The sequence below is a fragment of the Hyla sarda genome, chromosome 2 (genome assembly GCF_029499605.1).
Source record: "Hyla sarda isolate aHylSar1 chromosome 2, aHylSar1.hap1, whole genome shotgun sequence".
Lineage (NCBI taxonomy): Eukaryota > Metazoa > Chordata > Amphibia > Anura > Hylidae > Hyla > Hyla sarda.
The window spans coordinates 153,432,123-153,457,169 of NC_079190.1; positions in this window are offsets into that span (position 1 = coordinate 153,432,123).

Sequence of the window (25,047 nt, forward strand, 5' to 3'; positions counted from 1 at the left end):
TCCGTAGTCTTGCTTCTGAACTATCCTGGAATAATGAGACCCTCTGCGCGACCTTTAAAAAAGGCCTATCCAGCAACATTAAAGATGTTCTGGCCGCACGAGAAATTCCTGCTAACCTGCATGAACTCATTCATCTAGCCACTCGCATTGACATGCGTTTTTCTGAGAGACATCAAAAGCTCCGCCAGGAAAAAGACTTAGATCTCTGGGCACCTCTCCCACAGTCTCCGTTGCAATCCACGCCTAGGCCTCCCGCCGAGGAGGCCATGCAAGTGGATCGGTCTCGCCTGACCCAGGAGGAGAGGAATCGCCGTAGGGAAGAAAATCTTTGTCTGTACTGTGCCAGTACCGAACATTTTTTGGTGGATTGCCCTATCCGTCCTCCACATCTGGGAAACGCACGCTCGCACCCAGCTCTCGTGGGTGTGGCGTCTCTTGATTCAAAGTCGGCTTCTCCACGTCTCACGGTGCCCGTGCGGATTTCTCCTTCAGCCAACTCCTCCCTCTCAGCCGTGGCCTGCCTGGACTCTGGTGCCTCTGGGAATTTTATTCGGGAGTCCTTGGTGAATAAATTCCGCATCCCGGTGACCCGTCTCGTCAAGCCACTCTACATTTCCGCGGTCAACGGAGTCAGGTTGGATTGCACCGTGCGTTACCGCACGGAGCCCCTCCTAATGTGCATCGGACCTCATCACGAAAAAATTGAGTTTTTGGTCCTCTCCAATTGCACTTCCGAAATTCTCCTTGGACTACCCTGGCTTCAACACCATTCCCCAACCCTGGATTGGTCCACAGGGGAGATCAAGAGCTGGGGTACCTCTTGTTTCAAGGACTGCCTTAAACCGGTTCCCAGTACTCCCTGCCGTGACCCTGTGGTTCCCCCTGTATCCGGTCTCCCTAAGGTCTTTATGGACTCTGCCTGCCATAAGAAGTGCCTCTCCCCCCCTCCCAGTCCAGTCAGGCAAGCCTCGGTGCCTCCTCATGGCCCCCGTCCTGGAATCACACTGCCCCGTGCCAGGCCTCGCCCTCTGCCCTCCCTCCCCATTCCCACTCCTGCTGTACTGCCTGCCGTTGAGGAATCCCTCCATTCTTTCCCGGTGTCCTCATCCCAGGGGAGGCAGTTACCGGACAAAGAGAAGGGGAGACCTAAGGGGGGGGGTACTGTTACGCCTAGCGCTCCGGGTCCCCGCTCCTCCCCGGAGCGCTTACGGCGTCTCTCTCTCCGCAGCGCCCCGGTCGGTCCCGCTGACCGGGAGCGCTGCACTGTCATGGCCGTCGGGGATGCGATTCGCACAGCGGGACGCGCCCGCTCGCGAATCGCATCCCAGGTCACTTACCCGTTCCCGTCCCCTGCTGTCATGTGCTGGCGCACGCGGCTCCGCTCTCTAGGGCGCGCGCGCGCCAGCTCCCTGAGACTTAAAGGGCCAGTGCACCAATGATTGGTGCCTGGCCCAATTAGCTTAATTGGCTTCCACCTGCTCCCAGACTATATCTGATCTCTGCCCCTGCACTCCCCTGCCGGATCTTGTTGCCTTAGAGCCTAGTGAAAGCGTTACTGTGTTTGTCCATACTGTGTACTTGACCTCCTGCTATTACCTTATTGACTACGATCCTTGCTGCCTGCCCCGACCTTCTGCTACGTCCGACCTTGCTTCTGTCTACTCCCTTGTACCGTGCCTATCTTCAGCAGTCAGAGAGGTTGAGCCGTTGCTAGTGGATACGACCTGGTCACTACCGCCGCAGCAAGACCATCCCGCTTTGCGGCGGGCTCTGGTGAACACCAGTAGTGACTTAGAACCGGTCCACTAGCACGGTCCACGCCAATCCCTCTCTGGCACAGAGGATCCACCTCCTGCCAGCCGGCATCGTGACACCCATCTTTACTTTGGCTCTCCCAGTGGGAGTCCAAACAAGTCTGCTGCCTCTGTTCTGTTCTTCTAATTCACAGTCTTCTGGTTGCTCTTGGTTGCAGGGACACCTAACTGGTTCAATCCCCTTTGCTCTTGCTCTACTTTCTATTTCTTTCAAAGACAATCCCTGTCTCCAACCTCCTATTGGAATATGCATATTCAATCTAAAGTTAACAAAATCTTCCCACCCTGGTCTAACCGGGTGACGTCCTAATAATTCAATTGGATAACCTGGGACAGCAACGTTAAGCAATCTCCAACCACTATCTGAAACTCCTACCATTAACCCACAGACACAATTATGACATGACATATACAAACAATGTACAATTTACTTCCTAGGACAGATCCCAGAGGTATCTTATTACCAGGGAAATCCCTGTGCTCATGTACATATCCTGGTGGCTTGCCAAATTCACTAATACCTTCTCTCACAGATATCCTGGAGGAAGGATTATTAGTTTTCCCTGGAATGCAACCTCTCAGAGAACCTGTCGATACAAACACATGCACAGTTTCAAGGGAGGGTCACAGGAATGTCTTATAGGCTGAGGGGCTCCCGTGTTATACTTCCTTGTATACACGTACGTTCAAGACCGCCTCCAGGGAGACCCTTTGAACCTCTGGCATCAAGCACCTAATCCACTAATACCTTGGCTAACAGAACAGAAGCATCTGTAGCAACAGTTATTAGTGCCCTCGGCTTATTCAATTCTCCAGAGGCCCAACCCACCATGCATTCCCGGGAACACATACACACACCCACAAGTCAACACATATACCCGGGCAACAGAAACACTTTTTGTGACAGGTCCAGTAAGTAGACCTCAAGCAAAAACTATACCTGTCTTTTTGTGGCCTGTAAGGCCATCGGCTAAGTCATAAGGTAAACCAAGCGGAGGAGACAGCGTACTGGCTGGGTTACAAGAAAATGTTGTCCTATCGTACAGCGGAGGTGATCAATCTCCCATCTGCACCCGTCCACGGTTGGTTGGCCCAATGCCTCGTATGTTGCGAGTTTACTTCCAGAAACAGAAATTGAGGTCCCTGTTGGGGCGTCAACTGAAGTAGAATGACTTCTTCAGATATTCAGTGCTGATATATTCTCGGCCAAATTGATTATATGATGCATGCATGGAAGGAGAGATAACAACTGACACACGTTCAGGTTTACCAAATCTCTTCTGTTTATTAAAGCATTTTACAAGGGCTTATAAGGCTTCAAGATTAACATAAATTAACACCCATATTATCGATCATCATTCAATGACGTGTATGTGTGCGTTATGCGGCTTGTCATGCGCTAAGTTTATAGTCTTGTTTTTCTCATAACCGTTGAGTAATCATAATTTGTTTCTCTTTCCTTCCAGATGGTCAGCCTGACATTTATCGATCGGGCATTATTAGGCAAGCATTATCAGGTGTTGTTCCACATGTATCTTGGTTTAGCCAATACTATCTTTTTACAACAGTAATATTAATAAATTGAACAAAGTTCAATCTTGTTAGTTAGGCTACACTGGAAGGAAGGCTATATGCCATCTGTTACATATGAGCTAGTTGTCACATATGGACAGGGAAGGAGTACACACTAATCTCGCCCGCTCCCCTATCCCTGCCTACTTACTTACCTGCCCTAATCCACAAGTCCATAACCACGGTGACAGTCCCTTCCTAAATAAGTGAGGGACAGTCAAAAAGTCAAAACAACAAACTACAAAACTGACAAGAGGTCGGGAAAGGCTGGAGGCAAACAGCTAACAGAAAACAAACCTAAACACGCACACAGAAATATACGTAGTCAGAGGGCCAAGTCAAAACCTGGAGAGCATGAAGTACAGTAACTAAGTAACAAAGGGAAGTCAAAAGCCAAGCCAAAAGTCACAAAACCAGTATAAGAGCTATCACAAGCAGAGAATCACTGAAAAGGGTCTTCTTATATGCCTGAGCTACAACCAGGAGGACACTAATTGGCTCATCAAGCAAAACCACACCCAGGAGCACAGAGGTGTCGTCCCAGCAATCAAAACAACAGCAGGGCTAGAAATCCTTAACCCTATGGGTTCTGGCAGAACCAGACCTCACACTAGTGTTTGCAAAAGCCAAGCAAAATGTGAAATAGACTTATTACTGAATTAAAGTGACATAGACATTGTATTGGATTATTATATATGATTATGTTTTAAATATACCACAATTGTGCTGGCAAAGAGAGTGGATCATTGACTCAGCGCAGTGCAGAGAGTGGACCCCGGTTTGGCAGGTATTTGCTGCCTAAACTCTGTGGAAAACTAGCTGCATAGCTTGTCCCTATAACAATCCAATTAAGCCTTCTTCTTGAAAGGTAAAAAAAATGGTTTTAAACTGTTGGTTTTAAAGGGGTACTCTGGTTAGAAACTAGCCAGAAAGTTACACAGATTTATAAATTACTTCTATTTAAAATTCTTAATACTTCGAGTACTTATCAGCTGCTGTATGCTCCACAGGAAGTTCTTTTCTTTTTTTTTTCTTTTCTGTCTGACCACAAAGCTCTCTGCTGATACTTCTGTCTGTCTCAGGAACTTTCAAGAGCAGGATAGGTTTGCTACAGGGATTTACTCTTTACAGTTCCTGAGACAGACAGAGGTGTTAGCAGAGAGCACTGTGGTCAGACAGAAAACACATTTAAAAAGAAAAGAACTTCCTGTGGAGCATACAGCAGCTGATAAGTACTGGAAGGATTAAGATTTTTAAATAGCAGCAATTTGCAAATCTGTTTAACGTTCTGACACCAGTTGATTAAAACAAACAAAAACAAAAAATCACCAGAGTACTCATTTAAAATGTGGCTATCCAGTATAATAGACCTGTCAGTGGGAATTGTTGGCGTTTGTAGTGGTAGCTGTAACCAGCAGACACCAGGCATTGGTGGACAAGTGTTAGATGTAGCCAATCCTTTTAATGCCATGCTGTGCTACCGTAGAGCTGTGACTTCTAAACTTGGACCCTATCTATGCATTACATTCTTTTTGCAGAGATGTGACTGTGTCTGGTTTTCTGCATCTGGTAAGGCAGAAAAGAGATAGGTACACCACCACCTGATTGTGCCCCTCATCCCGAAGGCTTATTTCTCAAGCAGTATAGTTGTCCCCTTCTCCTTAGCTGATTAGACTAACAGGCCTTCTGATATCCTCATCTTCAAATTGCTTCTCCTCATCCCCACCACTCCTCTCAGTATGAATTTTGATGTCTGATTCTGGACTTCTTGTTCCCCATCAGCTTATCTATGGTGATGCTTTATATTCTGACCATCATGCTTACCACTACAAATCCCACTAGTGCTATGCTAGGTCACAGCTTCCACCTCCACCACCTTTGCAACACACTCCATGTAAAGGTAATATTGTTTTAAATTTACGCAGTTTACGGTATAGGATTGATATGGTTATATTTTTATAGTTCACACAATGTATATATTTTTTTTAATGGGAAAAGGAGGATTGATTAAAATTTTTATTAGAAGGGGCTTTTTTATTTTAGAAAACATTTTATTTTATTTAAACTATTACAATTCCCATAGAGGACTTATTATCAGCAATACTTGCTTGCTAAACTAAATAATGCAGCAGGTCGCCCCAGGTAGGCATGTAAACTAATCAGACCCCCAATGTTAGCAGACATGTAATTCAGGCTTTTAGGTGTCGTGTTTACTCACAGCACTCACAGTCAATTATACACATCAGCAGTTGTCCATCATTTACTGTAAGTATACAGCTGCCGATAACAGCCGTCACCCTTTATAGAAAGAACCGCCCTCAGGATATACATCCTGGTGCATTAAGTACCAGGGCATCAGGACATATATTTGCGCACAATGCCCTTAAGAGGTTAAGCAATAAAAAAAAAATGCTTATCATAACAAAGTTACAAAAAGAAGCTTACAAGTATGAAACTACATACAGTATATTTTAACCACATATTTCAGCGTACATTTTGTAAGACAACTTTTTTTTTTCAATGAGAGCTGTTCCCCCTAGATATAGAAGTTTTAGAAGAACGTATATGCGCTTTTACAGGGTGATAAAATGTTAGTAGGCGGTAGACAAGAAACGCTATAATACCATTTAGTTTAACCTTCAAGTGACTTTTAGAATCTTCAAGATAAATTATTTCAAAGCAATTACTGCTATTTGCCTAAGGTAATCTCAAAAACAGATAAGCTCCTAGCCAGAAATTAGTAACCACAATTAAAGAATTGTATTTAAGATCCACAGTAGTTCTCTTTAAAGACCCAATATTCATCAGCGAGTTCATGAATGATTTAAATTAATCTTTAGCCCTGAAATGCTGATTTTCATACAGTAATCCCTGGAGAAAATAAAATAATAAAGCAGAGTTTTGTTTCATGATGTACATTAACATAATTTTTATACACAGGTTAAGCCTTGCTTAATAAAACAGCCCGACTGCAAATGTGGTGCAGCATTACAAGCAAAAAGGTGAATTTTGCCACTTATTAGCGTGTATAATGAATACGATGAACACAATGTACTGCTTACTAAACATGATTGTCAGTCAGTCTGCTGTTTCGGATTCATTTGAAATGTCAGAAAGGACAATTTACTAAATAAAGTTGCATCTTGTGTAATTGCATCATGTTTAATAGATCTAGATTTAGCTTTTTCAGTGAGCATTGTGATGTGACATGGTTTGAAGTCTGAAGATTGTACAGAGTTAGGCTAAAATAGAAATAAATGAAATATTCTTCATATTGTTGTTAGAAATCTATTCTCATTATCTTTCATACAGTAGAGATGAGCGAATAGCATTGGCACAAAACTGACTCAACCCAAAATTCATAAAATATTTGGAGCTCTGTAAATCTATTTTCTGTGAAGGATCACATAAGCTTGATTAGCGTTCTTGTGGGTTTCTTCATAGTGCCTTGCTGTCAGCCCATCCTGTGTGACAGCAAATGATGAACATGATGAGAGATGGTCTCACAGCAATGAAAGAAATACATTTTCATTTGTTGGGGATAAGGGTACAAAAAGAGGGGCTCACAGCCGGTTGGTAAAAAATAGTACAGAAATACAGATAGATAATGTAGTGGATTAATGCCAGTCAATGTTTAAGTGTGTTTTTAGTGAGGAGAACAAGGGAAAAAAGTGATAAAGATAAAACTGAGAAAGAGAGAAAACTCAAGGAAGCAGCCATTTATTTGCTGTGAATTGGGAATGATTGCAGCAGAAGCATACAATTGGTAAATATAATTTTTTTCAAAGTTATATTGATGTGGCTGATAGCATGCCATCTTCAATATTTATAGTGTGCTTTTATACACCGGCCTGTGTCCAAGGGAAAATGTAACTTTTCCTAATAGTACTATGTGCTGTGTTTTGCATAAAATTATAGTGTCACCAAAAATATTGTTTTGTTCTATGTGAAGTAAATGTTTAAACTTCAGAGTTAAAGCAGCCTCTGTCCAAGTGTCAATTTAAGCACCATTGTTCATATCAATATGCAGTGAAAATTTTCATTTAGTATTTTGTAAGATATGTATTTTACGCTTCTTTGTCAATTTAATGTATACCAATAAAATATGTATATTTTTATATTGAAATAAGGGACTCCATCCCTCTTTTTTGCAATTAATAATTGTGTAGGAGTACACAATAGGTCCTATGCTTTTGTGCACATGCTGATATAAATTGTCCGAATAGCAAGAATTTGCCTTTGTATATTTAAGTTTTTTCTGTATCATTACAGGTGGGGTTTGGCAAAAGTTACCATGGATTTCAGACCCAGGAAACAAACCTGGCTCTCACAACAAGGTAATGTTTTTAAGGGAGAAGCAACTGCTGGTGGAGATAATGATCAGAGAAATGTGGCTTTTTTACAGCACTAATATAGCACTTAATTGCACAAAAAATGATGTGTTTGGTGGAACAAGTTATTTCTGGAAAGTTATATTTAATAAAAAGTTGATTTCGACAGGTTTACGTATCCCAGTGTTTCCATCTTTCCCCATAAATAATGAAACCTTTACTACAAGATGAGCTGAGATATGCAACCAGGCATCACTCCAATTTATGGAGTTATTGGTTGGACTACATAAAAGAACTTTGGAGAAAGGTGAAGTGGAGATTACCACAGTCCAGACTCAGCTTAATAATGCTACTACACTAGAAGAACTGGAAGGATTGAAAACCAAAATGGAGAAATCACTGCTTGGGAAAAGGATATTTCTGAGAAAAAAAAGTAAGAAATGATCAAGTGATATGCATGACTTTCAGTAAAAAGTAGTGTACGAGTGGCAGAGAAGAGTGACGGGTGATCAACCCCAACAACGGAGGAGGGGAATGTCTGTCTCCTCCATTTCTTCAAGTAGTGAATATAGTGGTGCGTCCTATTGTTCCAACTACTTCAATAATCAACAAAAATGTAACAGGGAGTTTCAACGCGATAACAGTAAGCAGAGATTTGATCCTCAAGAAACATTGATCCCAGCAGATGATACATCTAAGGTAATCAATTTATCTCAATATAAATTTACCCCTATCAATATAGAAGTACTTGCAAAGGGAATTACTTTTTCACCTACTTCATCTTTCAATCATTTTAAAGCCTTGAAAGATTTGCATATTTCACTTATTTTTTAAAAAGCATACCACAAAGATTAATATGTTACTACTTTTACTACATCCATGGAGAGACAAGCCATATGCACTTTAGATTATCTACTATTGGAACAAGAAGTGTCACAAGACAATCAGGTATCTTTATGTATTAAACAAAAATCTAAAAATGTTTCCTTTTTGCCAATTTGTTCAGTAGTTGAAACCTTTGTGAAAATGGTGGAAAAGGAATTTAAGAAAATGTATAAAAATTTAATACAAGACAATCTAACTAGTGAACAAATAATGAGTTTAGAAAAATTGAAGAAATTTGAAGGAATCATACTCAAACAGCAGACAAAGGTGGTAATATAGTTGTATGGCCAAAAGAGATGTATTAAGCTGAGGCCCGTAGACAACTGAGGGAGAATACCTGTTACAAGAAATTTACATTTAATCCTTTGATTTCTTTTAAAAACAGTTTGGAAGAAATTCTTGAACATGCAGAATCCCAGTCAGTCTATTATTTCACTAGAACTTCATCGTGCCTTGATGGTACCACATCCCACAATAACAACGCTGTACCTTTTACCAAAAGTGCACAAGAACATGAATAATCCACCTGGAAGACTCATAATATCAGGTAATGGAGACCTAACTGAAAATATTTGCTAGGGAGGATTGAAGGTCTTCAACTTGGAGTGGATACTCTATTGGTGGCCATTGATATTGAATCCTTGTATACATGCATACATCACACTGATGGTTTGGCAGCAACATAATTTTTTCTTAGAACTAGTGACATGAAACCTGACATGTACAACTTTTAATGCCAGTTATTTGAGTTTGTTCTTACCCAAAATTTTTTCACATTTAACGGTTCCCTCTACTTGCAACTTCAGGGCACCGCTATGGGGGCACCTTGTGTGCCCTCATACATTAATTTGTTGCTGGGGCTGTGGGAGAGGGATCTATTCCTGTCAGATCATGGAGACCTCTCAATAGAACATGAACTCTTTTGGCATGGTACATCAATGATGTCCTCATGATCTGGCAGGGAACTGTCACTGAATTGAAACGTTTTACGTCTAATCTTAATTCTAATTATAAAAACATCAAGGTTACTTACTCATTTGATCGATATCCCATTCCATTTCTAGACATGACACTAACCAAAGATCAAAATGGATTTATACAGATGAATGTGTACCAGAAACCGACAGCCACTAATACTTACCTCCATGCTACATCGGCCCACCCTAAATATGTGTTGAGAGCAGTACCGATTGATCAATACTTGAGAATTCAGCAAATATGTTCATCTGATGAGATGTTTGAAGAGCAGGCGAGCCAAAGAAACTCCAAGACATCAACTGTTACACAGGAAGAATGAAAAAGTTCCAGATGATAGAATGAGGTACATCTCAGATTACAATGAGCAATGGGAAAATATGAGAGAATGTATTGAGAAACAATTCTCTCTATCTTGAAAAAAGATCCCATACTTAAACACTACTTACCACTTAGATTACAGATGACAGCAAAAAGATCGAGGGACTTGAAGGACATTCTTGTTAAGAGTGAGCATATTGATCCTGAGACTCCTAACCCTTTTGGTTCTATGGGCCCAAAGAAAGGATGTTCCCCTGTGGAAAATGTATTGCATTCCCAACTGTGGTGAGAGTTGACTCATTTGTGGACTCAACGGGTTTAAAAACTTTTGACATCAGACAACATTATACATGCAACTCTAAAGCAGTTATATACTGTGTTTCCTCTCCATGCCCAAAGCGTCTAAATGAGAACATATTGATGAATTGAAATCAATTGAAATCAATGGCTGAGCATGGTGGTGATCCTAAATTATTGAGAGTTAAAGGCATTGATTAGGTGGTTCTGGGTCTAAGGGGTGGAGATGTTCCGAAAATACTTGCGCAGTGCAAAAGTAAATGGATTTGTCATCTTAACACTTTACAACCACATGGTTTGAATGAGGTACTACCATTTTCCCCATTTTTCTGATCACCAGAAGTTTTTTCAGCAGCTTTACTTTTTAATCATTTTTTATATAATGTCTTCTTTTTATATTAGTACAATTTTTTTTCTTCTTTCCTTTTATCAGAGTCAGTGCTGGGTCATATGAAATTTCTACCGGATATTGGTGGTCGGCTGGATGGTGAATTAGCGGGATACTATATACAGTCTGGAGAAGATAATGGGACTTTCTATATGAGTTTAATATTTATTTTACAGCTCAGGTTATGTTCATAATATATTAATTGGGGGTTTTGTAATTATTTTTGGATTGAAATTCCTCTTCCTTCTTTCTTTTTTTTTTGAGTCTTGGTTCCTATCATCATTTCCCCTTCCCTCCCCTTTTCTCTTTTTTCTCCCCTCCCTCCCCTTTTTCTCCCCTCTCCCCCCTTCTCCCCCCCCCCCTCTCCCCGCTTCTTCTCCCCCTTCTCCCCTCTTTCTTTCCTCTTTCCCTTTCCCTTTGTGAGTCACTTATTTCTATATTAAATTTTTTATGTATCCCCTTTCTGATATACACACACATAATATGTACTATGCACGTTGTGTTATGATTTTTTTTCCCTTTGTTTATTAATTATTAATTGTGGGCACAGTTTTGCACCTTCATACAATTTTATGATTTTTCACATATGTATTTTGCAGATAGGTATGTATGTATATATGTACATATATGTGTTTATGTATTTTTAATTAGCAGTGTTTTATAGTTATATACACCATTAATTAATGCACTCAAATTAATTATACATCATAATGATAGAATATACACTATTTATTAATACACAGACACAAACCTTTGGTATTTGTATTTATTATTTATTCATTACAGTATATGCACAAATATAACTACACTCTGTCTTAATATATAACTACACTATTTAATCATGTTATTTATATGTGTCCTTTAATTATTTATAACACGCACAAAATGTTGGATATATAACAATAGTATGAGAAAATTAATACATAGAACATACATGCTAGTCCCAATGACTATTTATGACAGTCCCCTCTCTCTCTTCCCCACCATAGGATTGAGCTACTCATTCATATTATGTATTTAGATCAGCCCAGTGTTGGAACTATACACCATGCTCCCAGCTACATAGGACATGGGATCGATGGGGTTAACTTCTGACGCTGCGCTGACATCAACAGCCTGTCGTGCACATGAGCGGGTCTGCCAGGCCGGCGCTCTTCCGAGTCTGTACAGCCAATCATGTGGTGTGGTCATGTGACCACATTGCGTGACTGGGCTGGTTACGCGGTTCCCGGAAGTGGAGGCGGACAGACGTGTCCGTGTCTCATGCGCCAAACAAAGCAGCTAAACCCAGGAGGGTTTTTCCTATAATCATGATATGATTGGTCTGCTTTGATATAAATAGTGCATTCTGCACAGATGACAGCATCCCCAGAACGAAGGACATTACGAAACATACGTTGGGGTGGCTTTGTTGCAGCAGACCTCCACATAATAATAGGGGATCCAGCAGATCCCCACTGCCATCAGCAGCTGACATCTGCCAGTACTTATCAGCTGCTGTATACTACACAGGAAGTTATTTTCTTTTATTAATATCTCTTCTGTTTGACCACAGTGCTCTCTGCTCATACGTATGTCCATGTCAGGAATTGTCCAGAGCAGGAGCAAATCCCTAAAGCAAACCTATCCTGCTCTGGACAGTTCCTGACACTGACAGAGGCGTCAGCAGAGAGCACTGTGGTCAGACGGAAAAGAAATTCAAAAAGAAAAGAACTTCCTCTGTAGTACACAGCAGCTGAGAAGTACTGAAAGATGGTGGGGATCTGCTGGTTATGAGGCGGACCCAACCCGCAGGCCAGCGTCATGTTCCCCTCACCCGACCCATGACGTACTTGCAGGACAGTAGGCGGCACAACTAGTATTCATTCTTCACCTGCGTCAGCAAGTAACAAGCAGTTGCAGAGAGTAAAATGGTTCCCTAAATAAGATTAGGGAGGCACAAGCTACTGTGTTAAGGCCAAACCCCAGAAGAAATGTAATAAAAACTGAAAAAAGTCACATGGGGGTAAAAGTGGTACCGGTAAAAACTACAGATTATGGGGCAAATATTAACCCTGAAACAGCCCAGTATACTGAAAAATAAAAGAGTAATATAGGTCAATCTTGGGAAATTTTAAGCATATTTATTAAGGGGGTTCTCCCATGCCCCAGCCTTCCAAAAAATTTGTTCAGAGCGATTGGAGCGAGAGGCTGTGATCATGATGACACGGCCACGCCCCACTTGATGTGACACCATGCCCCCTCCATGTCACATCCCCTCCCATAGACATGAATCTAGGGGCATGACGTGATGTCCCATGGGGTGTGGCCATAACAACACAACCACGGAGGCAAGAACACGGCATTTGTTTAGAATGACGAGCGCTACATGAGACCATAGGGGGGGGGGGGTTGTCAGAGGCAGGATCTCGGCAATCAGACATCTTTTCCCCAATCTGATGATGTCTAGCAGCAGAGTATCTCTTTAAGTTATAAAAAGGCTTGTTAGGTAGTACAAAAACTATGTAAATATAGGTATTGTTGTAATTGTATTGACACACAGAATAAAGAAAACATGTCAGTTGTACCATATAGTGCATTGTGTAAAAACACTTCTTCCAAAAAATTATTATTTTTGTTTCTGGTAAATTCTGGTAAATTTGAAGGTGTCATTGCAAATTAAAATTGTTTGAAAAAAAGGAGCCTATATATGGCCCTGTGGATGGAAAAAAATTGTTATGTCTCTTAACCCCTTATGTTCTGTCTTCTAACACATTCACACAGTGTGCAGTCTGACATTCAGCATAAACCATTCCTGTCTTCCTAATAAGAGTCCTGTTCTTTGTAGTTTAACAGGTTTATTATGTGATGGCGAAACAGGGTTGCAGAAATGTGGTAAAACTATAACAATACAAACAATATGAATAAGTACAAGTATAAGAACTGCACGTATCATACATTACATAAAAGTGAAGCACATGATGAAATGGCTGCCTATACATAGGATTACATGGTTAGCTAACAGTCTAATATCTACACAGAGTAGTAATACAAACAACTGCAAAGCTCTGAATACAATAATGTCCTAGTAACAGAGGGAAGTGACTCACCAGATATGCTGTCACACAGATGGTAGAGTTTTAGAAGAGAGACATATAGAAGCAGCTCTGATCTTGTGTCCAAGAGACTAAGGACTGCCCCTTCTTCTACCCAGAATGCCTTGCAACAACCCACAATGCATACCACCACCCACAAGGCAGAATTCAATAATTCAAGAAAAACAAGGCATAATTCAGCTTAACACCACTAACCACACTAATGCACTCTCAGATACAATGACAGGAGCAGAATGCAAATTGTAAATGTTTCTCAAACCCTGCTGGGCAGAGCACCTTACGTCCTAAACATAAAGTGAATGCAGGAGCTGCACTTGCTTCATGCACGGCAGGTCCTAGCTGCTGATTTCCGCCATTAACCCATGAGATGCCATCATCAATACTGATCATGGCATCTGCAGAAATGTGGCCGTTCGAATAGATCTGAATGCCTGCTCTCCTGGCATCTTCTTCTCTGGTCTGCCTTCTAGCAGACTAAAGAAGTAGAATGCAGATAATCTTGATCTGTGCTATGCATATGCATAGCACTGAACATTATTAACAATTGAATGATTGCTGTAAATAGTTCTTTATGGGGACATAAAAAGTGTAAAAAAGATTTAAAGTTAGAGTTTAAAAAAGTAAAAAAAATGTGAAAAAGTCCCTCCCCAATAAAACTTTAAATGGGCCCTTTTTCCCATTTTACCCCAAAAAGCATAAAAAATAGTATTAAGAAACATATTTGGTATTGGCGCATGTGTAAATGTCCAAATGTCAATTGCTGCTTTTTTGTCACATCACATTCCAAAAAAAATTAAAAAATGTTAAACGCGATTAAAATTTCACATATATGCAAATACGTGGTACCTATAAAAACTACAGATCACAAAGCCAAGAATGAGCCTTCAGGCAATAATGTATATGGGAAAAAAGAGGAATTTATAAGTGGACAAAATAGGACAATTTTATACATATTTATTTCATAAAAGAAAAAGTGAAAGTTTTTTTAAAAGCAGTACAATAATATAAAGGATATAATCATGGCTATCATTTTAATCATATTGACCCACAGAATAAAGAAAACATGTCACTTTACCATAAAGTGCACATCGTGAAAGTTCACATCACGTTTTCTCCCTAACGGGAGCTCCTGTATGTAATTCATTTCAACAAGCCGTCCGGAGTGAAACGTTCGGTCCGGTCGGCTCATTTTTGCACCATATGCGCTTTTTCCTCGGGCATAAAACTGTGGTCAACCACGGTTTTAGGTCCAGTTGTAAAAGCGCATATGGCGCAAAAATGAGTCGACCGGACCGAACGTTTCACTCCGGCCGGCTCATTGAAATGAATTACATATGGGAGCACATAGAAAGGCATACGGGAGCACGAGGTTTTAGCTCTCCCCTGCCGTATGCGCTCCCGTATGGGAGAAAACGTAATGGGAGAAAACCCAGCCTTATCTTTAACCTCTTAAGGACACAGTCTATTTTAACCTTAAAGAGGGTACTCCGGTGGAAAACAATTTTTTTTTTTTTTTTTATCAACCGGTGCCATAAAGTTAAACAGATTTGTAAATGAATGCAGTAATAAAAGATCGTGCTTCAATTATAATTAACTAAAATGTATTTTATTAAAAATTCGTATACATATATGTATAGATAATTGTATTTTCCCCCACAGAAGGCCCTTGTGGAGGAGATAAACAATATATATCTTACAATAAAATAGAAAAATTATGAGTATTAAGAGTTAAAAAATGAATGAAATTCATCACTGATGCATAAACTGTATTGAATGGGTTAAGTCTTTTTATGCAATCCTGCTTAAAACAAAAGTTCTGGGCAGTTCATAGTAGCAGATAATATTAGATACAGTTGCAATTGGCTTCCTTTGAAAGTGAAAGTATAAAGATACAATGTATCAGCAATTGACAGTCTTAGTGATATACAGTGTTACCCGTCCTTAGCAGAGATCACAGCTCAGGTTTCGCTGGTTTGTGGGAGCGCTTTCAGGCGCTGACAGCTCTGATTGATGTGGCTGCAGAGAGGTACGTGCTGGAGGGAGCAGGTCACGATTGTGCTGGTGACCAGGAGGGAGCCTCTGGCAGGGGGAAGCTGTTCACTGTAGCTGATAGCCTCGTGGTGCTGGCGTGTGACGTCAGAGGTTCCCGGGTTCTCTCCTCCAAATCTCCAATTCTCTGATTTAATGGACCGGGCTGGATTAGGCTGATATGCTGGATTAGATCGAGGAAGCTTTCAATCCTTTGAATACAGGGTATGCAGATACCGCTAGGTTAGTTAAAGAGTTCAGATGTAGCAGTTTTTCAGTGATGAAATCGCAGACTAGACGCGTTTCAGGGTTCTATATTTTGACCCTTTCCTCAGTAGTCATATTGACTACCTTTCCTCAGTAGTCATATTGACTACCTTTCCTCAGTAGTCATATGACTACTGAGGAAAGGGTCAAAATATAGAACCCTGAAACGCGTCTAGTCTGCGATTTCATCACTGAAAAACCGCTACATCTGAACTATTTAACTAACCTAGCGGTATCTGCATACCCTGTATTCAAAGGATTGAAAGCTTCCTCGATCTAATCCAGCATTGCAGCCTAATCCAGCCCGGTCCATTAAATCAGAGAATTGGAGATTTGAAGGAGAGAACCCGGGAACCTCTGACGTCACACACCAGCACCACGAGGCTATCAGCTACAGTGAACAGCTTCCCCCTGCCAGAGGCTCCCTCCTGGTCACCAGCACAATCGTGACCTGCTCCCTCCAGCACGTACCTCTCTGCAGCCACATCAATCAGAGCTGTCAGCGCCTGAAAGCGCTCCCACAAACCAGCGAAACCTGAGCTGTGCTCTCTGCTAAGGACGGGTAACACTGTATATCACTAAGACTGCCAATTGCTGATACATTGTATCTTTATACTTTCACTTTCAAAGGAAGCCAATTGCAACTGTATCTAATATTATCTGCTACCATGAACTGCCCAGAACTTTTGTTTTAAGCAGGATTGCATAAAAGGACTTAACCCATTCAATACAGTTCATGCATCAGTGATGAATTTCGTTCATTTTTTTAACTCTTAATACTCATAATTTTTCTATTTTATTGTAAGATATATATTGTTTATCTCCTCCACAAGGCCCTCTGTGAGGGAAAATACAATTATCTTTACACATATATATATATATATATATATATATATATATATATATATATCAGAATTTTTAATAAAATACATTTTAGTTAATTATAATTGAAGCACGATCTTTTATTACTGCATTAATTATAGCATCTATTCTCCTGGAGGTCTGGACAAAAAATCCTTCTTTTTTCTACATTTGTATATTGCAGCTTGGGTATAGCTGCTTGTCCATTTGACCTCGGGGAATATTTAATTGTGAGCTGCACATAACCTTCCTCTTTCTTTTAGATTTGTAAATTACTTCTATAAAAAAAAAATTACCTTTCCAATACTTATCAGTTTCTGTATGCTCCCTAGGAAGTTCTTTTCTTTTTAAATGTATTATCTGTCTGACCACAGTGCTCTCTGCTGATGCCTCGGTCTTTCTCAGGAACTGTCAAGAGCAGGATAGGTTTGCTATGGGGATTTGCTCCTGCTCTTGACAGTTCATGACATGCACAGAGTTGTCAGCAGAGAGCACTGTGGTCAGACAGAAAAGAAATTAAAAGAAAATAACTTCCTGTGGAGCATACAGCTGCTGATAAGTACTGGAAAGGTTACAATTTTTAAATAGAAATAATTTACAAATCTGTTTAACTTTCTGACACCAGTTGATTTATAAAAAAAAAAAAAGTTTTTTCACTGGAGTACCCCTTTAAGGAAACAGCCCAAAAAATGTTTTACATTTGTAATTACACTTTTTATTTTACCATAAAATGTGTGGTGCAATCAAAAAATATTATTTAGTAAGCAAATTGAAAAGAAAGCCACAATTTAGCAAATTTTGCAGGGTTTAGTTTTTACACTGTGCACTGTGCACTGTGTGTTCTCTTTTTTCTGTGGGTCAGTACGATTAAAATGATACCGATGCTTATATGCTTTAATATTAGTGTACTACATTTAAAAACAAAACTTTTTTTTAAACAAAATAAGTATGTTTAAAATCGTCCTATTCTTATAACTTTGTAACTTTTTAATTGTTCCGCATACAGGGCTGTATGAGGGCTAATTATCATTATTATTTTTTATTTTTTTTGCTGAGATCTTTAGTTTTTATTGGTTTCACATTTGCTTATATGTGACATTTTTCTGGAATGTGATATGATCATTTTTTTTTTTTACGTTTACAGTACGTCGTTCTCTGTATGGAATTAACATTAACATTATAGTTCAATGGTCCACACATTTTACATATGTGGTGATATCAAGTATGTTTATTTATTTATTTATTTTTTGTAAGGTGGGAAATGGGGGGATAATTTTTATCGGTTGAGGTGCTGATTCACATTTCTAATAAATAATTTTTTTTACCAACTTGTTTTTTATTTCCCCATAGGGGACTGTCCATAGCAGTCAATAGATTGCTATTGCTGATCAGTGCTATGCAAATGCAGGGATGCCAGTAAGGGGACTTCCGACAGTCATCTTGACCGATAATGCCGTAGATGCAGTGATCAGTACTGATCACAACATCTGAAGGGTTAATGGTGGGCATCAGCACAATCTCTGATCTCCGCCATTACTGGCAAGTCCCTGGCTGCTGGCTGCAGCCAGAACCCACTGTGAATGAAGCAAGCGTAGCTCCTGTGCTCACTCCATGTACAGTAAGTAAATGAATGTCCTGGTGTGTTAAGGGCACCAGGATGTACGTTTATGTCCATTTTTCTTTAACCCCTTAACGAGCAAGGACATGTATACATATCCTTGTGCCGTTAACGATGTATGGCGCGGGCTCCCAACTCGAGCCCGCACCATACCGATCGGCCCTCAGCTGATTCTTGTAGCTGAGGGCCGGCGTCAATAGCCGGCATGCGGCAATCCCCGCTGGCAGCCATTGACCCTTTAGATCGCCACTGTCAAAGCTGACAGCAGCATCTAAAGGAAGCTATAAACAATCCCTGGTGGTCCAGTGGGGTGGATCAACCCCCCCAACCCCCCACCTCGTGGTGGGGGGGGGTGCGATCTACTGCTGAGGTAGCTTACTTTTCCTCCGGCAATGGTCCCAGCTCTGAGATTGATAAAGCCTGGCAGGACCAGGCTTTATCAATCGAGTGCAGAGGAATCTAACGATTCCTCCTTAAAGTCCCCTAAGGGGACTAATAAAGAGTAAAAAAAAAAAAAGTTCAATAAAAGTTTAAAAAAACACTCATTAACCCTTTCCTTATTAAAAGTTTAAAAGACCCTCCTTTTCCCAAGTTCCATATAAAAATATATACCCATAATAAAAATAGACATACAGTCATGGCCGTAAATGTTTTCTCACAGAAAAGGATTGCAGTAACACATGTTTTGCTATACACATGTTTATTCCCTTTGTGTGTATTGGAACTAAACCAAAAAAGGGAGGAAAAAAAGCAAATATGACATAATGTCACATCAAACGCCAAAAATGGTCTGCACAAAATTATTGGCATCCTTTAAAAATTGTGGAATAATAAGAATGTTTCAAGCATGTGATGCTCCTTTAAACTCACCTGGGGCAAGTAACAGGTGTGGGCAATATAAAAATCACACCTGAAAGCAGATAAAAAGTTCAGTTAGTATTTGCATTGTGTGTCTGTGTGTGCCACACTAAGCATGGACGATAGAAAGAGGAGAATAGAACTGTTAGAGGACTTGGGAACCAACATTGGGGAAAAATATCAACAATCTCAAGGTTACAAGTCCATCTCCATAGATCTAGATTTGCCTTTATCCACAGTGCACAACATTATCAAGAAGTTTACAACCCATAGCACTGTAGCTAATCTCCCTGGGCATGGACGGAAGAGAAAAATTGATGAAAGGTGTCAACGCAAGATAGTCCGGATGGTGGATAAGCAGCCCCAAACAAGTTCCAAAGATATTCAAGCTGTCCTGCAGGCTCAGGGAGCATCAGTGCCAGCGCGAACTATCAGTCGACATTTAATTGAAATTAAACGCTATGGCAGGAGATCCAGGAGGACACAGAGACATAATAAAGCAAGACTACATTTTGCCAAAATTAAGTTGAGTAAACCAAAATCCTTCTTGTGGACAGATGAGACCAAGATACAGCTTTTTGGTAAAGCACATCCTTCTACTGTTTACCGAAATGCAATGAGGCCTACAAAGAAAAGAACACAGTACCTACAGTGAAATATGGTGGAGGTTCAATGATGTTTTGGGGTTGTTTTGCTGCCTCTGGCTCTTGGCCTCTGGCCATGAATGTGTTCAAGACATAATTAAATCTGAGGATTACCAACGGATTTTGTATCGCACTGTACAGCCCAGTGTCAGAAAGCTGGGTTTGCATCTGAGATCTATGGTTGGTCTTCCAGCAGGACAATGACCCCAAACATACCTCAAAAAGCACCCAGAAATGGATGGCAACAAAGCGCTGGAGAGTTCTGAAGTGACCAGCAATGAGTCCAGATCTAAACCCCATTAAACACCTGTGGAGAGATCTCAAAATTGCTGTTGGGAAAAGGCGCCCTTCCAATAAGACAAAGTCCCAAGAAGGTCGGCACAGCAATAGGTAGTTGGTGCTCGAGGACCAAATATAACGATAAACCAAATGAAGAAAGGGTCCCGGCAATCAGATTCTTGTGAAATCTCAAAGATTTATTTATGCGACATGCATAGCATACATCTGCAGACCTCCAGATGTTGCAAAACTACAACTCCCAGCATGCTTTTACAGCCATCGTCTGTCCAGGCATGCTGGGAGTTGTAGTTTTGAAACCTCTGGAGGTCCGCAAGTTGAAGACCACTGCGGCCTTTGTCATCATCCAGCCCCCCTTTTGTTTTGTACTCACCTTCCCTCGACGGGAAGTTAGGGTGAGCTGGTCCGGGCCATCTATGCTGCAGGGACCGTCCGGTGGGGATGGTTAGTCATTGCGGGTTGTCCATTTCCCCCCGGGGGGAGGGGAAGGTCCTCTTCTCCGCGCTTCGGGCCCAGACTAGTGACGTTGCTTTGACGACGATGCACAGGGACATTGAGCATGAACGTCCCTGTTCGTCGACGTCAAGGAAACGTCACTACTCCGGGCTGGGCCCGAAGCGTGGAGAAAAGGCCCCCCCCCCCGGTGAAGATGGACAGCCCGTAATGACTAATCCTCCCCACCGGACGGTCCCTGCAGCATAGATGGCCCGGACCAGCTCACCCTTCCTTCCCACCGAGGGGAGGTGAGTACAAAACAAAAGGGGGAGGGGGGCTGGATGATGACGAAGGCCACAGTGATCTTCAACCTGCGGACCTCCAGAGGTTTCAAAACTACAACACCCAGCATTGGCCGGCTTGCTGGGAGTTGTAGTTTTGCAACATCTGGAGGTCCGCAGGTTGAAGACCACTGATGAAGGGATTGACAGGGGGAGAGTTAACTCGAGTATAAGCCGAGGGGTGCTGAAAAAACTCAGCTTATACTCGAGTATATACAGTACTAATTTTCGTGCATAAAGTTATCATTTTTTTACAGAAGTTAAACAAAGTCAAACCTATATAATTTGGGTATTATTGTAATCGGGCGGACCTACAGAATAAAGATATGGTGTCATTTTCACCGGAAAGTGCACTGCATAGAAACAAAAGCCTCCAAAAATTACAAAATGCTGTTTGTTTGTTTTTTTCAATTTACCCCCGCAAATATTTTTTTTTCTGGTTTCGCCATAGATTTTGTGGTAAATGTATTGATGTAAGTAAAATTGATGGTGCATGAGTTTGTAGGTGGAAAATTTAAAGTGTTATGATTTTTAGAAGGTGAGGAGGAAAAAATTAAAGTGCGAAATGTTAAAAACCTGGGGTCCTTAAGGTGTTAATAGATATTTAGCCAACCCTGAACAAGATCCTCCAATCAACCAAAAGATTGTCAATGTAGACTAACTCAAGCATCATTTACAAATCTGAATCGGCATAGCTGAACTACATATTTTTTAGGTAAAAATAAAAAGGATTATCTAGGGGGAAAAAAAGTTGTGTAATAGTAGCTCTTATATGAGATCAGACCAGATGGACTAGCCCTTGTTCCACATGTGCATCATGGGCACCCATGACCCGACTATTAGTTCTTAGACTGTGTTTGGCAGATACCAATCACTGCATACTTGGAAAACATGATAAAACCTGCCGTTTTGGAGAAGCTCTGACCCAGTCATCTAGATATTACAATTTGGCCTTTTGTCAAAGTCCCTCAGATCCTTATACTTGCCCATTTTTCCTGCTTACAGAACATCAATATCAAGAACTGACTGTTTACTTGCTGTCTTACATATGCCGGTACCATTGTCAGAAGATAATCAATGCTATTCACTTCACCTGTCATTGGTTTTATTGTTATGGCTTTTGCAGTGTTCATGATTATTTATAGAGTCTTTCACATCAAGGTTATGAGCAATGGTGGTGCTGATTCAGAATTAATGGACGCTTATGTGTTTTTCCCAGAAGCAAAAGAAAATAGAGGTTATTGTATAAAATATATTTGCAGTATATTTCTATTGATTTTTCATGTTGATACAGCTTTTTATGTCTAGAAAAAAAAACTGCACATACAATTTTAAAGGAAACAGATTACCATATTTTTTTATACTTTACTAGTACAAAATTTAAAGTGAAATGTGTAGATTGTCTTTAGTTATTAAACTGCATGTTTTTCTTCTATTTTCTGTACATGATTATGGGGACAACCATCCTGCCCTGCAGCGGCAGAGGTTTTCTTTGTAGGTGACCCCTAAATATAAAAATATGTGAGAGAGTATTATTGGTAGGATCTATGACATTTATGTTTGTTATAAGTATGATTATTATGCCCTCTTATTAGAAGACAATTAATTGTAGACTGCAGTTTATTGCCATATTAATACAGCACATTGATGAAAAGTCATCTCGAAAACAAAAGAAAGTGTTAGCCTTTTGTGACTGTTCAGTGGATAAATAAAAAAAAAGTGAAGAAAAAAGAAAAATGCAGTTGAGTCATTTTTTATGTAATTTATTTTTAAATTTTGAGGGATTTCTGTTTTAGGATGTTGTGGTCATTTATCAGGATACATTTTCCATATGGTTACACCCATTACTTACTTCAACATGAACATTTATGTTCATTTTAAATAGATTTTTAAGGAGAAGTCTCATGGTAAAAAAAAAAAAATAGAATTCCTAGGTTGCCTGAAAAAAATAAACAGGACTTAACTGCCTCTGCTCCCTCAGTGTCTCAATCCGCTCCTCCGGTGCAGTCTTCTTCCTGGTCTGGCCGTGGTCATTGCATCACACGGACGCTCAGAAAATCCCCGGCCACAGCGTTGTCCTGCCTCGCCAGGTAATAGGCTGAGCAACAGTGTGATGCATTAATCCCCGGCTTTGATCGCCTAGGCTTAATGTATTATACTGTTACTCAGCCTATTGCTGGGACATCGATGCAGCCGGCAATTTGCTGAGTCTCAGTGTGAAGCGATGACCACGGCTGGACCAGGAAGAAGGCTGCACAAGAGGAGCAAATTGAGATACCAGGACACCGAGGTAACGGAGGCAAGTGAGTCCTGTTTATTGTTTTCTTTTTAGACAGCCCGGGCATTATAGATTTTTTTTATCATGAGACTTGTCTTTTAAGCTCTTATCTTATTGTACATGAAAACAAAAGGCTGAACAATTTTTGAGGTTTTCATTAGATAGAGACTGATCACCTATCCCCACCTATCCATGATAAGTCTGATTGCATGTGGCCCCCATTGTTAGTGATGGTGACAATGGGGATCCCATGTTACTCTTTTGAATGGAGCAGAGGTCCCATATGTGTGCTGCTCCTTCTTTTTGGTCTCAAATTTTGTCGCAATGAGTGAAAAGTCAGAAATGTGTGCTACACACCATTTAGACTCTTTCAAGAAAACAACTTGAATCAAGTGTAGCATAGTTGACGTATCAACGGCAACTTTCTTAAATTGCCACAAAATTTTTATGCTAACACTAAAACTTTTCTACAATCTCACACCAGCCAGAACCACTTGTCTACATCTAAGCTAGCTTACTATTTATGAAGAATGTGCATCTCTTTGATAAATGTGGGAAGGAAGTACACATGATATACACCCAGGCAAAAGTGGGTTAAAATAACTTAAATGAGTACTCCAGTGCAGTAAAACGTATCCCCTATCTGACCGCTGGGACCCCTTGTGATCTCCTGTATGTTACTTTGGCAGTTCCCAGGAAGAGAGCGTGTCGAGCGTGTTGCATGAAGTGGCAGCCGACACGCCCCTCCATGCTTCTCTATGGGAAAGCCGAAGATACCCGAATGTTAAGATGGGCACTCTTGGGACAACCTCTTTAATGTCCCTACTATTGAAATAAAAAAGACAATTTATATACTTTAATACATTATTGTTACATTAAGAAAAATGATAATGTACAACAAATATGTCATTTTTCTTTCTTTGTCTTTTTTTGCTGGTATGTTCTTTTAAACATAGAATAAAAGTAAGTAGAACAAAAAATGAGAACATGACGAGGTATAAAGTATTACAAGCAGAAATACTGAAGAAATAAGGTCTTCCCTGTTGTGTAGTAGAATGTGTAGAAATTGTTATTTAGTAAGATTTGCAATAAATTGCTCAATAATGTAGCACAGTATGAAAAGCCGAAATGAATCTCCATCCCCTGTAGTGTTTTTTTTTTCTATATAAAACTATAAAAATGCATTGTTTATAGGATATTCCACAGTTTCACAAAAAAAATGTTTTAGGCTCAAATTCTCAATGACGTCATACGGAAAAAAAAAAAAATAAGCCAAAGTTGCAAATGCATTAATATAATAGCACATAAAAAGCACAATAATTTGTATATACTGCGAGAAATATATGCGAAGATAACCAAGTAATCATTGTGTAAGTAATAGCATTAATAAAAGATGAAAAGGACAGAAAAAAATTGAAGGCTATTTCCCTTTTTCTGGGAGCCTCTTTAAGGCAAAGCCAATGCATTTAGTAATAACCTGGGTCTGTCTGAAAGACTTGTGAAAGTTTCCAGTGATTGAGAATCTTGTCTTCTTATATGGCCCCCTATGTCTTTATATCACATCTCACAGTACCATGCCAGCCATTAGGAACATTTTCTCTAAGGGTAATTTTCTTTCATGTGTAGTTTAGAGATTTTAATTAAAAATGGAGGCTCTTAATTTTTCAGGTCCCTAATGTAGAAAATCTACAGATATACAAAATAATCCTGCAGGTATATATATGTTTTCCTTTTTTTATTAG